This window comes from Neomonachus schauinslandi, chromosome 3, assembly GCF_002201575.2.
Source record: "Neomonachus schauinslandi chromosome 3, ASM220157v2, whole genome shotgun sequence".
NCBI classification, from domain to species: domain Eukaryota; kingdom Metazoa; phylum Chordata; class Mammalia; order Carnivora; family Phocidae; genus Neomonachus; species Neomonachus schauinslandi.
Genome location: NC_058405.1, coordinates 90863521 through 90877312, shown reverse-complemented (window position 1 = coordinate 90877312; position 13792 = coordinate 90863521). Strand labels below are relative to the sequence as shown.

At 46.8% G+C, this 13792-nt stretch overlaps 1 protein-coding gene across 1 annotated transcript in view; it reads right to left on the bottom strand.

Moving 5' to 3' along the window:
* The window catches only part of TFCP2L1 (transcription factor CP2 like 1), a 55940-nt gene that overhangs the window by 23008 nt on the left and 19140 nt on the right, over positions 1-13792 (bottom strand). The gene's annotated exons all lie outside the window — the stretch shown is intronic.

The following is a 13792-nucleotide window of genomic DNA, read 5'->3' as shown; positions in this document are numbered from 1 at the left end:
TAAATTTATGGAACAGAACTTCACAGTTCTTTATAAAGGACGCCCCCCCCCCATTCACTTAGATGGAGAACACAGCCACCCACTCAAATCCACGTTACAATAAATAACTGACCATACCCTTTAAGAGAACAGGTTAGAGGAACGAGTAAAAGCCTGTTAAACATTGTCTCTAATTGCAGAATGAAAAGCATTTTCCCAAGTTAAAAGAATTTCATGTATTTAAAGGGTGTGGGGGATTCTATTTAGGGACACAGAACCAGCACAAGCTGGTTACAGAATATACCTGGGGAAAAGACTCATCAGTCGTAACAGAGAGAACCTGAATCTAGGAACTGCATCTATGAATAACCCGAAGGAAACGACACGTGTTAGCAGGAAATAAAATATAGTCTGAATAAATAGGATACATCACGTTCCTAGACAGGAAGACCGTTTACCAAATGATGTCAATTCTTCCCCAAATTAAAGAAGTGTAACCACAACTCTAAAACACCCATACATATTTCACAACTTAATAAAGGATGTTTTACAAATTAAGAGAGAATGATTTAATGATGAATTATGAGAATGAATTAATCTGATTGTTTGAAATTTTTTTAGTTTTTAGATAAAGACAGACTCACAAGAAGTAACAAAAATAGTACAGAAAGGACCCGAATACCTGTCCCCCAGTTTCCCCAGTGGTGGCAGCCAAGGTAAGTACGGTACATCATGGAAACCAGGAGGCTGCCCATGACACAGTGCGGTTCACTCCACTACAGGCCTAACACGGAGCTCCCTGGGTTTTGCAGGTACTCACCTCACAGCAAATATCGAAACAAGTTACCACTGGACTGAAGTCAACTTTCTCAAGGTTTTATGCAAACATGAATCATACATATCAGACAATAGGGAAGGACTCTCTGAAACCAAAATCGGGGAAAAGGGAAATCTACATATATTAAAATCTCTCTCTCCCTATATATATATATATACACATATGTATGTGTATTTATATGTATACATACACACACCCATATATACGAATGAAACTTAAATGCAAACAACAAATCAGGAACAGCACAAACCCAGTGGCTAGCAGTTTTAAAATAGCGAAAACAGCCATGATTAGAAAAATACTAAGACCCCCTGTGGTGGGTAGAATGCTGCCCACTCCCCAAAAAGATTCGTCCATATTATCATCTCTAGAACCTGTGAATGTTATCTTGTATTTGGAAAAAGTGTCTTTGCAGATGCAGTTAAAGATACTGAGATGAGGAAATATCCCTGGATTATCTGGAGGTCCCTAAATCTTATGACAAGTGTCCTTGTAAGAGACACACAGGGGATATAGAGAGGAGGCAATGTGATCAGCAGAGATTGGAGGGACACAAGCCAAGGAACACCTGGAGCCCCCAGAAGCTGGAAGATGCAGAGAATGGATTCTCCCCTAAAGCCCTGCCAAGCAGCAGGGGCCTACCGGATTTCCAACTTCTAGCCTCCGGAACTATGGGAGAATAAACTTCTGGTGTTTTGTGTTAAGCCAACACGTTTGTAGTAATTTCTGAAAGCAGCCACAGGAAGCTAATATACTCCTCCCTGCGATGAATAATAGAATGGGCGAAGAACATGCAATTAAATCATTTATTCCAAATATTGGTCGACAACTCCTGCAAAACGCCACGTGAATCCTAGGGACTTGGAGAAGAGCGGAATGGACACAGGACTGTGTGTCACAGAGCTCGTCCCCATGGCTCCCACCCAGCCTGAAAATGAGGTTGGCCACGTGCAGGAATACCCACGCAGCCAGTGCCCTTCCCAGCTTCTACCAGCCCCTGGGACAGGCCCAGCAGACACAAGGCTGCACCAAGCCCCCGCCCCTCTCAGGACCCTGTGCTGGGCACCCTTCCTGTCAGAGGGAGGAGGCGCAAACCCCAAACTCTTGGCCTGCCCACTTGCCAGCTCACAAGATGCAACGCATAGAAGGGTCTTGCTGACCTAACCAACACTTCTAGCTTTCGGAAAAAGCCAGATTTTTAACAGACATTTCCGGGCTCCTGAGCCAACATTCCCTTAACAGCAACATAAAATGGAGCCTCACACACCCTAACTGGTTTTTCCAGTCTCCTCCTCCTTCTCCAAGGAAAAATGTAGCCGGCTCTGGCATGAGGCCTGAGGCCCAAGTGGTCATCACCATGGGTTTACGGGCACCCCAGGACCCAATTAATACTGGCCCCCGGCTCTGCAGAGCAGCCCCAGCTCGTGCAAGCCAGAGGCTCCTCCTGCCCCATCCAGGGCACTTTCTTGGGCCTGAACATAGAGTTTGGAATCAGTGCTAGTTAAGTGGGGGCCCTAGGCCCGGGGCTACGGCCTCCTCCACCTGCTGCAGAGACCTGACCCATGCGGTTCTCCAGCGCCTCTCCAATCTCCCGCCCTTGTCCCTTCCTCCTGCACACACACGCTCTGGAGCCCCTCCCTCCCATGGCTGCCTCGATGCCAACACTGGGGCCAGGCCAACCTCCCCAAGCCCAGCTCACACACAGTGTGGTGCCATAAGAAGGCCATGGTCTGTGGTCACACACACTGATGAGCAAGGTCACAAAACTGACCGGGGGCACAGGGGCACCTCTCTGCTTGGCCAGCATCGTTTCGAGACAGGGGTGGGAGCCATGGAAGTGGGCTCTGGGAAGGCACAGAGTCTATCTGTTCCGCTTACCACTGCACTGTTTGACACACAGCAGGTACTCAGCAAGTGCTTAACTGTGATTTCATATTCTTTACAATGCTGTTCTGTGCTATGACTGTAGGGTTTGCAAAACTAAGACACACTTTTGCCCTCAAAGGTCAGCAGTCTTCGGGGCTATATCATACCACACAGGAAAAGCACTTATATAAGGCAGAATTTGAAAAATCTCCCTAAGAGACAAGAGATCCAAAGTTGGGCAATACTCACAGAGAATGGGGAGGGTGGGAAGGGTGACAAAAGGTCTGAATCAGGAGATAACATTGAAGATGGACTTTGAAGAGTGTGCAGGACTTCTGTAGGGGAGGGGGTGAATGAATGAGTAATCCCAAGCAAAACTGAGGCAAGGTGGTGGGAGGGGAGAGGCGTGCCTCTGGGGAGCAAGAACCAGCAGCTTCCATTCACTGGGTGCTTACATAATGGCAAAGTCCTGCTCCGGATTAACTCACCCGAAGCTCAGCGTAAGTCAACAGCTTGTGACCTGGGCAGCCTAGGATCATGAGCCCCACTGAGAGAAGGAGGCAGAGGTTCAGAGAGATTACCCGACTTGGGCAAGCTTGCACACCTAGAAGTGGCAGAGCCAGGAGCAGAAACTAAATCTGTTTCCAGAACCTACCACATCCTACCTGGTGGGTATCATTTGCTGGACAAAGGACATCTGTAGTTCTACATGATTCTCTCTCAACTTCTCTCTTCTGGAAGGCATCAGGTTCCATTTCGCACCCTAACTAAAGTTTGCCTACAGCACCTCATTGCATATAAACCATCCCCATCCCAAGTGAAGATGGGTTTTTTCTCCTTCCTTCTTCTCTCTAGGAATACCAGATTCCTAGGATGACCAAATCAACTTGCTGGGTGATCCTGGATATAGCATGTTGGCTCCATTTCCTAGTCTATAAAATATTCTGTTTCCCGGGGTGCCTGAGTGGCTTAGTCAGTTAAGAATCTGCCTTCAGTTCAGGTCATGATCCCGGGGTCCTGGGATCGAGCCCTACGTTGGGCTCCCTGCTCAGTGGGGAGCCCGCTTCTCCCTCTCCCTCTGCCCGCCCCGCTCACGTTCTCTCAAATAAATAAAATCTTTAAAAAAAAAAAATCCTATAAAAAATATTGTTTCCCACATTCTAAACAACAATCTGGGAAGAAAAACAAGTACTACAGGGAATGATAGGAAAGCCTGTTCTAATTTCAGAATTGTAAAATGTGGCAAAAGAAAAAGAAGTCGGCCCTAGAATCAAGGAAATAGGGTAGTAACTACCATTTAGTTTCTGTACAGCTCCGTGTCAGGACATTTTCAAGCCCGTTATGTGCACTACTTGATTTAGTCCTCTCAAGAGTCCTATGAGGAAAGCCGTTATTGTCCTCATGTTATAGATGAGGAAATTAAAATTAAGATCCAGAGAGGTTAAGAGTCTTGGTGAAGATCAAACCTGGATCTATCAGACTCCGAAGACTGATCACTTAGCTGAACTACTCCACAGTCTCCGGTGGCTTCAAAGGTCCCTTATGGTTCTAACATTCAAGGAGTCCATCTATTACATTTCCTCCTGAATTTCTTCATATTCATCTTATTTGATGACCCTCTCCCACACACTTAAACCCTCCCCCCTCCCCTTCCCTTCCCTTCCCTTAAGGCTCAAATCCCTAATACCCTGTGACTTCAGTTCCCCTGAAGCAAGATGCACCTTCCAAGTCTGATGGACATGTAACCACATTGTGGCATAAGGTGTGATATCTGTTTCCTCATGATAAACTAGTCTCCCTGAAACACATATTCCTACTCCATTTAAAATACTGCGAAGATATATGGTTACAGTACCTAAAACCGTATCATTTTTGACATGGAAACAGACAAAAAGAAAAGAATAAAGAACCCAGAAATAGACTTTTAGATACTTGGAAACCTGATCTATGACAGTTGAGAAAAAACACAGACTTTTTAAGAGTGTGGGATAACTGGTTATCCATATGGAAAAAACACATCCCTACCTCACATCATATATAATAAATTAATTCTAGGTGAATGAAAACCATAAAATAAAAGCAAAACCTTAACATTTCAAAAGAAAATATGAGACTCTTTCATGACTGTGCAGTAGGAAAGGGTTTTTTAAAGTAGACACAAATACACAAAGGAAAAACTATGTCCTTTATATCACAAAGAAAACGATGTTAAAATTTATATTGAAACACTTTTGAAAATGGTTGAGCGTCCAACTCTTGGTTTCGGCTCAGGTCGTGATCTCAGGATTGTGGGATCAAGCCCTGCATCAGGCTCATGCTCAGTACGGAGTCTGCTTGTCCCCCTTCCTCTGCTCCTCCCCCCACTCGTGTGCTCTCTCTCTCCCCACCTCAGATAAATAAATAAAATCTTTAAAAAAAAAAAAAAAGAGGGACGCCTGGGTGGCTCAGTCAGTTAAGCATCTGCCTTCGGCTCAGGTCATGATCACGGATGGAGTCCTGCTTTGGGCTCCTTGCTCAGCAGGGAGCCTGCTTCTCCCTCTGCCTGTCACTCCCCCGCTTGTGCTCATGCTCTCTCTCTCTGACAAATAAATAAATAAAATCTTTAAAAAAGAAGGAAGGAAGGAAGGAAGGAAGGAAATGCCAGGGGTGCTATTAATAATTACACAGTCTTTTTAAGTGGGGACTGACCTGGAAAACTGGGCCATAATGATCACCCTATGGAAAAAGAAAATGATCAATATACACACAAGAAGACGCTGGTCTCTACAAGTATGCAGGATAATGCAAAGTAAGGTAAGATACCATCTTACATCCACTGGAGGGGTAAAAACTACAGTCTGACAATATCAAGCGTTGATTACAATGTAGAGAATGGGTACTCTCGGACGTTGTTGATATTAGTATTATATTGATATAACCATTTTGGAGAAGTCTGGCAAAACAGAGTTTCATTAAGGATATACAAACCCTTCAGTCAGGCAAATCCTAGTCTAGAGGCATATCCTAAAGAAGCACTTGATGTATGTTAGAAAATTGCTCACTTCGGCATCGCTCATTATGGGGAAAACCTGTCAACAACCTATATATCCAGCACCAGGAAATGAGATATGTTAATTCTTTTATTTGACTTAGAATGAGTTTCATTCTAACTGCACACAGCACTTAAAATGAGCACTTTAGAGACACATACCAACACGGAGAAATCTCAGAGTCATAATATTAAGCAAAAAAGGTACATGGTAAGGACGCCTTGCTGGTTCAGTCGGTAGAGCATGCGGCTCTTCATCTCAGGGTTGTAAGTTCGAGCCCTACGCTGGGTGTAAAGATTATTTTAAAATAAATAAATTTTTAAAGAAAGGTTCAAGGTGACACATAAGAAACTACTTAGATATAAACTCTGAAGACAAAAGAAAATGATGCTGTTAGTTTTTATGGTTAATTACACAAGGAAGTAAAAAAGTTAAGAATCTGCATGGAGATTCAAACCAACACCAACATTTCAAACCAACATCAACTTCACAAATGGTTTTGCTTCTGAGGAGGGCGGAAAGGCTTTAGAAAGAGGTAAAATCAGAAGCAAATTTGGCAAGGTTGAAAACTGTGTTGGGCACATGAGTATTTGTTCTCTAATTCTCTGTAGCATTCAATCAATCTGAAATTCATACACACACACACGATTGAGTGAAGGAAGAACACTTGGAGCCGGCTGTCATGTGCACTGCATTAGGGTTGTGTGTGTTCTGACTCCCCAGCCCCACCTGAGAGGGAGGGTCCTTTGGACTCCATTACTGAGCAGTCACCACACACCCCCCACTGCCACCTCCTTCATACCAGTGACGTGCTGGGTAGAAGGTGTTCGGAGATGCTAGCGGGGAGAGCCTTCACCACACTCATTTATACACACCCCCCCCACAATTTTGGGACTCGAATAAACTGCCTGTAAGTGATGAGCCAATTTATTTAATCAACCCCCTTTTTAGTTCTTAAAAGTGTGTACCATACCTGCGTACAGAAAATCATAATCACTTACCATAAATAAATAGTAACTGAAAAATTAGAGATATGCACCTCCCAGTGTTCTTCTGCATGCTCCCAAAACCACCTAGGGAACCTGGTTAGCACCCAGGTTTGGAGTCTGGGTTCATAGCTGGACCCACCACTGACCCACCAGCAAATCGCTCCATTTGTGAGCCTCAGTTTCCACATCTCCAAAATGTGGACAATATCAGTGCTTAAGGCAGAAGGCTGCTGGAGGATTGAAGGAACACCCAGCAGCGAGTGGTGCACAGGTCTTGGGCTGGATCTCGAACCTCCCAGTGGTGAGAACACTGGCAGACACCACTCCACACCAGTGCCTACCAGCTAGTGGTGGTCCTTCTACAGCCTCCCCCCAAAGCCTTCAGGGCAATTCCCTCCAACATCCCCGGCCCCATCCTCTATGTTGGAGGCTGTTCAAGGCCTTTTAAAAGCCTACGGGAAGGAGCCCCAGCACTTGAAGGTGTGAACTAGCCCTCAGCAGGTGGCCACCAGGCCAGCCCAGCCCAGAGGAGCTGAGGTGCCAGGAGTGGCGTGAGCTGGACCAGGGGTGGTCACAGGCTCCACATCCCCTCCCCACCCTCCCCAGCAGAGCCCTGATGACCCCTCCCACCTTGGCATTCCAGCTTTAGTCCTCAGGGAGCCGTGGGGGCCCCTCAGCTGGCTCAGTAAGGAGCTGGGCCACATCCTGAAGAATGGTTTGGACCCTGCCAATGGGCCCTGATGCCATTCCAAAGGGTGTAGAATCTTCCCTCTACCCCAACCTTAGGACTGTGCCCAGCCTCGGCCCCTTTGCCCTTCCTCACCTCCACCTCACACCAGCAGTAGCAGAAATGGAGAAAGGAGGGCAAGGACCGTATGGCATAGAAGAGGAACTTCTTTTCCAAAGAAGGGATGTATGGCACTTGACATTGCACCCGGTCCAGACAAGTGCTCAACAGACCTTCGTTTTCTTCCTCTTCCCTCACAAGCCATAATTTCTTTTTTTTTTTTTTAATAATAATGACAACAGTGCTTTTTTTTTTTTTTTAAGATTTTTTATTTATTTTTTGACAGAGAGAGAGACAGCAAGAGAGGGAACACAAGCAGGGGGAGTGGAAGAGGGAGAAGCAGGCTTCCCGCTGAGCAAGGAGCCTGATGTGGGGCTCGATCCCAGGATCCTAAGATCATGACCTGAGCCGAAGGCAGATGCTTAATGACTGAGCCACCCAGGTGCCCCACAAGCCATAATTTCTAACACCTTCTAGCCCAGACATCAGCCAGCTTTCTCCCTGAAGGGCCAGACAGTAACTATGTTCGGCCTTGTGGGCCATAAGATATCTGTCACAACTCCTGACTCTGCCACTGTAACCAGGAAGCAGCCATAAACATGTGAATGAATGCGTGTAGCTGTGTTCCAATAAAACTTTAATAGACATTGAAATCTGAATTTTTATGTAACATTCACCTTTTCTGCTGACCTCTTCCTCCCTCCCAACTTCTTTTGATGCTTTGCCCCTTGACTTTCTTGCATGATGCCTCAATCAGAGCTCATCAACTAGACTGGAAGCTCTGAAGGAGAGGCCGGGGGGGGGGGGGGGGGGTGTGTGTGTGTGTGTGTGTGTGTGTGTGTGTGTGTGTGTGTGTACACAGTACTGGTGTGTGACAGGCTTGTAATTAAGGGTGCCAGAATTTGATATTAAATTCCCTAAGAAGAGCATGAAGAGATGCCAGCCTCCCTAAATGGTCAAAGAAATGCCAAGTGGCAATAATGTAATGCCAGTTTCATCTATCAGACTGGCAAAACTTTGACTGCCAGCATCCCAAAAAGACAAAACACGGGGCTAGGCCCTCACACATGCTGGAGGTGGGACATCCTACGTCACCAGCCTACCGGACATTTCGACAATACCCATCAATACTGAAGATACACCCAGTCTATTATATAAATGCCCCATTAAAAAGTTGCTGAATAATATGCACACAATGTGACTGCGCTTTTTTTTTAAATGTTCTACACATCCCCTTTTTATTTGAGCCTAATATAATGCATCTCACAGTTGATAGAAAAGGACCCTTCCCTCTTAAATTCCATACATCTTCAGCATTAACTTTGTTGAGGACTAGGAAGATAGGACACGTGAACTTGAAAAACACATAAAACAAAGAGTAGGGAGTGCCTCATACTGTTCCAGGCACCTAACAGATGTCCACAGTGACAATGATCGGTAGTTTTTCTTCCAGTGTCAGGCCAGGACCCAAAACCCAACCAAACAGGTGGGCATTTGGGGAAAAGAGTCTTCATCCAATAAGCAGAACACCGAACACATAGAGATGAGGGCAGACACAGGGAGGTTCCTTCCACCCGGCGTCTCTCTGCGAGACCACCCTGAGAATCCACAGGACAGTATGACTGTGCCCATTTTAGAGGTGAGGATACCAAGGCCCAGAGAGGTACTGATGTGCCCCAGGTGACACTGCAAGTTAATGGCAAAGACTCAGCAGCCTGTGGCCTGGCCCAGGACGAGAGAAGGAGGGCGGTTGGGGTCAGGTCAGATGCCCTGGAGTTGAGCCTAGATCCTCCCGTGTCCTAGCAAGTTCTTGAACGTCCCTGCACCTTCCCCCCTATGTCTGCCAACGGTCCCGTGCAGGATGGTTGTGCGAGTAAATGAGAGAATGTACCTCCAGCCTGGCACGCAGTAAGCGCTGCACCGTTGCCGGCCCCCATCTCAGGGTCTCAGCTCCATCCCCGCACTTCCCACGGCACTCAGTGCTGCAGCACAGATGGGCCCCTCCGGCCCTCACAACAGCTCCCAGTAACCGGGCCACCCAAGGCCACCCTGAGGTCACACAGTCAGGAAGCAACCCAACTGGGACATACCCTGGGACGACTCCACCAGGGCTACCTGAGTCTCTTCCCGGCTGTCTGGGGGAGAGAGGGCGGGGGACAGAGCTACCGCCACCCGGGTGCTGCCCGGAGCAAGCCTGGCCCTGCTTGCCTCCCCCGGGGCCCTGCCTACCAGGTGCTCCCGCTGAGCGGCTCTGCCCAGTGAGCGGAACCCAGCGCAGGGCCTCCTGCCCAGATCACGGTGTTCCCAAGAACAGGAGGCAATTGCCCGGGCCAGCCAAGATTTAAAGGTTGTTTACTTTCCAACAGTTACTGCTTTGGGTAATTAATGCCACATAAAACATAATGGAGGCCATCATCACCTCCGAGGAGGGAGCACTGGATTCCACCAGCACTGCAATAATGGCAGGTGGAGGAAGCAGAACTCCGCACACACTGGGTCCAGCACGTGGAGTTTGTCTTGTCACCCACCCATGTGCGGCATCATGCAAGTGTGTCGACACGGAGCACTCGACACAAGGCAGGTCTCCGCGGAAAGGCTTTGCCATCCACACACCCAAGTCTTTTTTTTTTTTTTTTTTTTTTAAATTTGAAAGTCTTTTTTTTTTTTTTAAAGATTTTATTTATTTATTTGAGACAGAGAGAATGAGAGAGAGAGAGCACATGAGAGGGGGGAGGGTCAGAGGGAGAAGCAGGCTCCCTGCCAAGCAGGGAGCCCGATGCGGGACTCGATCCAGGGACTCCAGGATCATGACCTGAGCCGAAAGCAGTCGCTTAACCAACTGAGCCACCCAGGCACCCCACACACCCAAGTCTTAATCATGATGGCCTGCCGCCTGTGTGACCTTGGGCAGGGCACTTAACCTCCTCATAGCCACTTATGTCAGGGACTGGGCACCATGCCCAGCACACAATGGATCCCTTACATGCATATAGTAAGTATGTGTGTGTATGTACAGAAGTAAAGGTCTCCATGTCCTAGAAACTCTTCAGAGAAGGGACTGCTCCCAGGGCTGGAGCAGGGAAAATGCAAGATGCTCATCTTGTCTTCGGCATCTTGTGAGTGCCCAAAACGAGGACAGGCTCAGAAAAAGGACAAGAGGCGTGTCAAAGTGACACAGAGGCTGGACTAAACTGGGTAAGAACAGAGAAACAATGATGTTGAGTTCTAACACAGAATAAAATATCCACAAGTCCATACTGATATAATAAATAAGTGACTGCATAAAGTAATGGTAAAGAAGAAAAGGCTCCTTATAGTAGCATTCCAATTAATGTAGAAAGAAGGAAATAGAAAATCATGATTAGGCAAATGCTACAGTAAGAACTGGTACAAAAATGATCAACTAGTGGATGCTACAACAGTGGGCAGAAGTTTGAGGATAATCAAAACATCAGCATATCAGATCATCTCCCCCATCCCAAGATATTTATTAATTAGAAAGGGAAAAATATCAGCTTTGCAGCAGAGAAACCTGGCAGACACCCCTAACTCATCAAGGTCAGCACCACCCGCAATGAGACAAATCAGCATCGTGAGCCCCTAATATTAGCACTAGCAGGGGCACAATGTCACTTCTGTGGCATTCTTGCCAAAAATGCAAAACCTCAATTGCATTACTTAAAAACATCAGACAAACCAAAATTGAGGGTATTCTATCAAATAACTAACCAGTAAGCACTCTTTAAGTCTGAAGGTCATGGAAGACAAGGGAAGACTAAGGGACTGTTACCAACTGCAGGGGACTAAGGGGACATGACAACAAAATGCCATGTGAGGGGCACCTGGGTGGCTCAGTTTAAGTGTCCGACTCTTTATTCGGCTCAGGTGGTGATCTCAGGGTCGTGAGATCGAGTCAGTGACGTTGGGGACTGTGCTCAGCAGGGAGTCAGCTTCTCTCCCTCTCCCCCGCCCCCCCAACCCCCCCCAAATAAATAAACATTTTTTTAAATGCCATGTGAGATCCTGGCTTGGATCCTAGAGCAGAACAGGGGCAGCACTGGAGACACCGGTAAAATGCAAGACTGTAGTAGAGGTTAAGAGCATCACACCAACGTAAGTACCTGGTTTCAATCATTATACCATGTTTATATATGATGTTAACATTATGGGAAGCTGGGCAAAAGGTATGTAAGAATCTTGGTACTATTTTTGACACTTTGTACCTCTTAATGCCCCCCTTTGACACTTTAAGTCTAAAATTATTCTCTTCTCCCTCCCCAAAATGCTCTGGTTGCCCAAGTTCCACCCAGAACTGTGAATAGTAGACCTAGGTGGGACCCAGGAATGGTCTTGCTCATAAGCACTGCTGGCTGATTCTAAGCCAGAGGCTTCTGGGCCCTGGGACATTTGCTAAGCATTTTTTAAAACTGTCTGATGTGCTCTCAGTACTGGGAATGGCATCTCTTTTTCCTATTTTATTTCCTATTTGGTTATCGTTGGTTCATAGAAAATTCACTAATTTTTGTATGTTGAGCTTATATCCAGGCACGCTGCCGAACTGAATCTTTAATCTATTTAAATGAACAATATTTAACTGCAGACTGTCAACCCATTTTGAATTAACTGGTAAATTTGACAGTAAGATAAATTAAATGGTAACTGCAAATGGTCCAACTTAATACAATGGTTGTTGCAGATCAATAAGCAAAAGGGCAACAGAAAAATGAGCAATGGATATAAATGGCCAGTTTTTTGTAAAAGAAATGTAAAGGCTTATAAACATATAAAAAGATGTTCAGTTACACCCATAACATTTATTAGAAATTAAGTAAATGCAAATTAAAATAAGGAGCTTAGGGTGCCTAGGTGGCTCAGTTGGTTAAGAGTCTGACTCTTGATCTCAGCTCAGGTCTTGATCTCAGGGTTATGAGTTCAAACCCCATGTTCAGGGCGCCTGGGTGGCTCAGTTGGTTAAGCGACTGCCTTCGGCTCAGGTCATGATCCTGGAGTCCCTGGATCGAGTCCCGCATCGGGCTCCCTGCTCGGCAGGGAGTCTGCTTCTCCCTCTGACCCTCCTCCCTCTCATGCTCTCTGTATCTCATTCTCTCTGTCTCAAATAAATAAATAAAATCTTTAAAAAAAAAAAAAAGAAAACAAACCCCATGTTCAGCTCCATGCTGAGTGTGGAGCCTACTTAGAAAAAGATAAAAATAAAATAAACAATAAAAAATAAAATAAGGAGCTTACTTTGTGTGTGCATATTAGGATGGTTTAAAAGGTTGACAACAGAGAGCCCAGGCATGGATATGGAGAAACAGGTACCCTCCTGCTCAGGTGGTAAGGGTATGAACATAAATTAGTAGAACAAAGGACAGTAAAGAGTAGAAAACCCAATCTCTTAAGGTCAGAACCATGACTCACTCGAGCACCTCCCCTCTGAGCCCTGCCCTGCACCACGTCCTGGGCTGAGGTGTTCATGTGCCCTTTATTGGCCAAGATTTTGGAGGTAGGAGCCAGACTTCCTGGTCATTCATATTCCGACCCCCAACATCTGGCCCTGGGCAGCCCCATTTTCTGTCTCAGCCTCTAATAAGATGAAGGACTTTGTAGTCCCTGTCCATGCAGCCCCAAGAAAACCTAGGCCTCTTCTTCCCCCTCACCCCAGGCCTTCCAGAAGAGCAGGCACCTAGGACTATCTCCAGGAACTGCTCCACCTCAGCCTCTGCTTAGAGGTTAGAGAAAAGGAGAGGGTGGGAGCAGCCATGCTTACACAGGGCCCAACTCAAGGGCCACAACCCGGCCAGGGGAGCATGGGACCCAGTCAGGCCAAAGGCTCCCTTGGGAATGCCAAACCAGAGGCTGGGGATGACAGCACCAGCCCCTCTGCGCAGCCGGGCTGAGGATCTATGTTCTCGGGAGCTCTTGGTGGTCTCCGCGTCTGCCCTCTGGCTATGGGAGCGGGGAAGCTGGGAGGCAGAGAGAGCATAAGGCAGATCCCCAGAGAAGAAGAGCGAGGAGAATCAGAGAATTCTCACGGTGTTCGAGCCTCTGGCTTTAGTTCGCTCCCGGGGCCCGGCTGCAGCCACGCCTTGAGGTTGCCTGTCCGTGTGATGCCAGAAGACAGCCAACAGTGGCCACCAGAAGAGGCCTCCACCACCTCATCCTTACACCATCCAAGAGATGGGCAATAACAAGTGCTGGGTGGGAAGGCACTGGAATCCTCCTGTATGCTGCTGGCAATGCAATGTGGTACAACTGCTCTGGAGAACAGTCTGGCGCTTTCTCAAAAAATTAAACAGAGTCC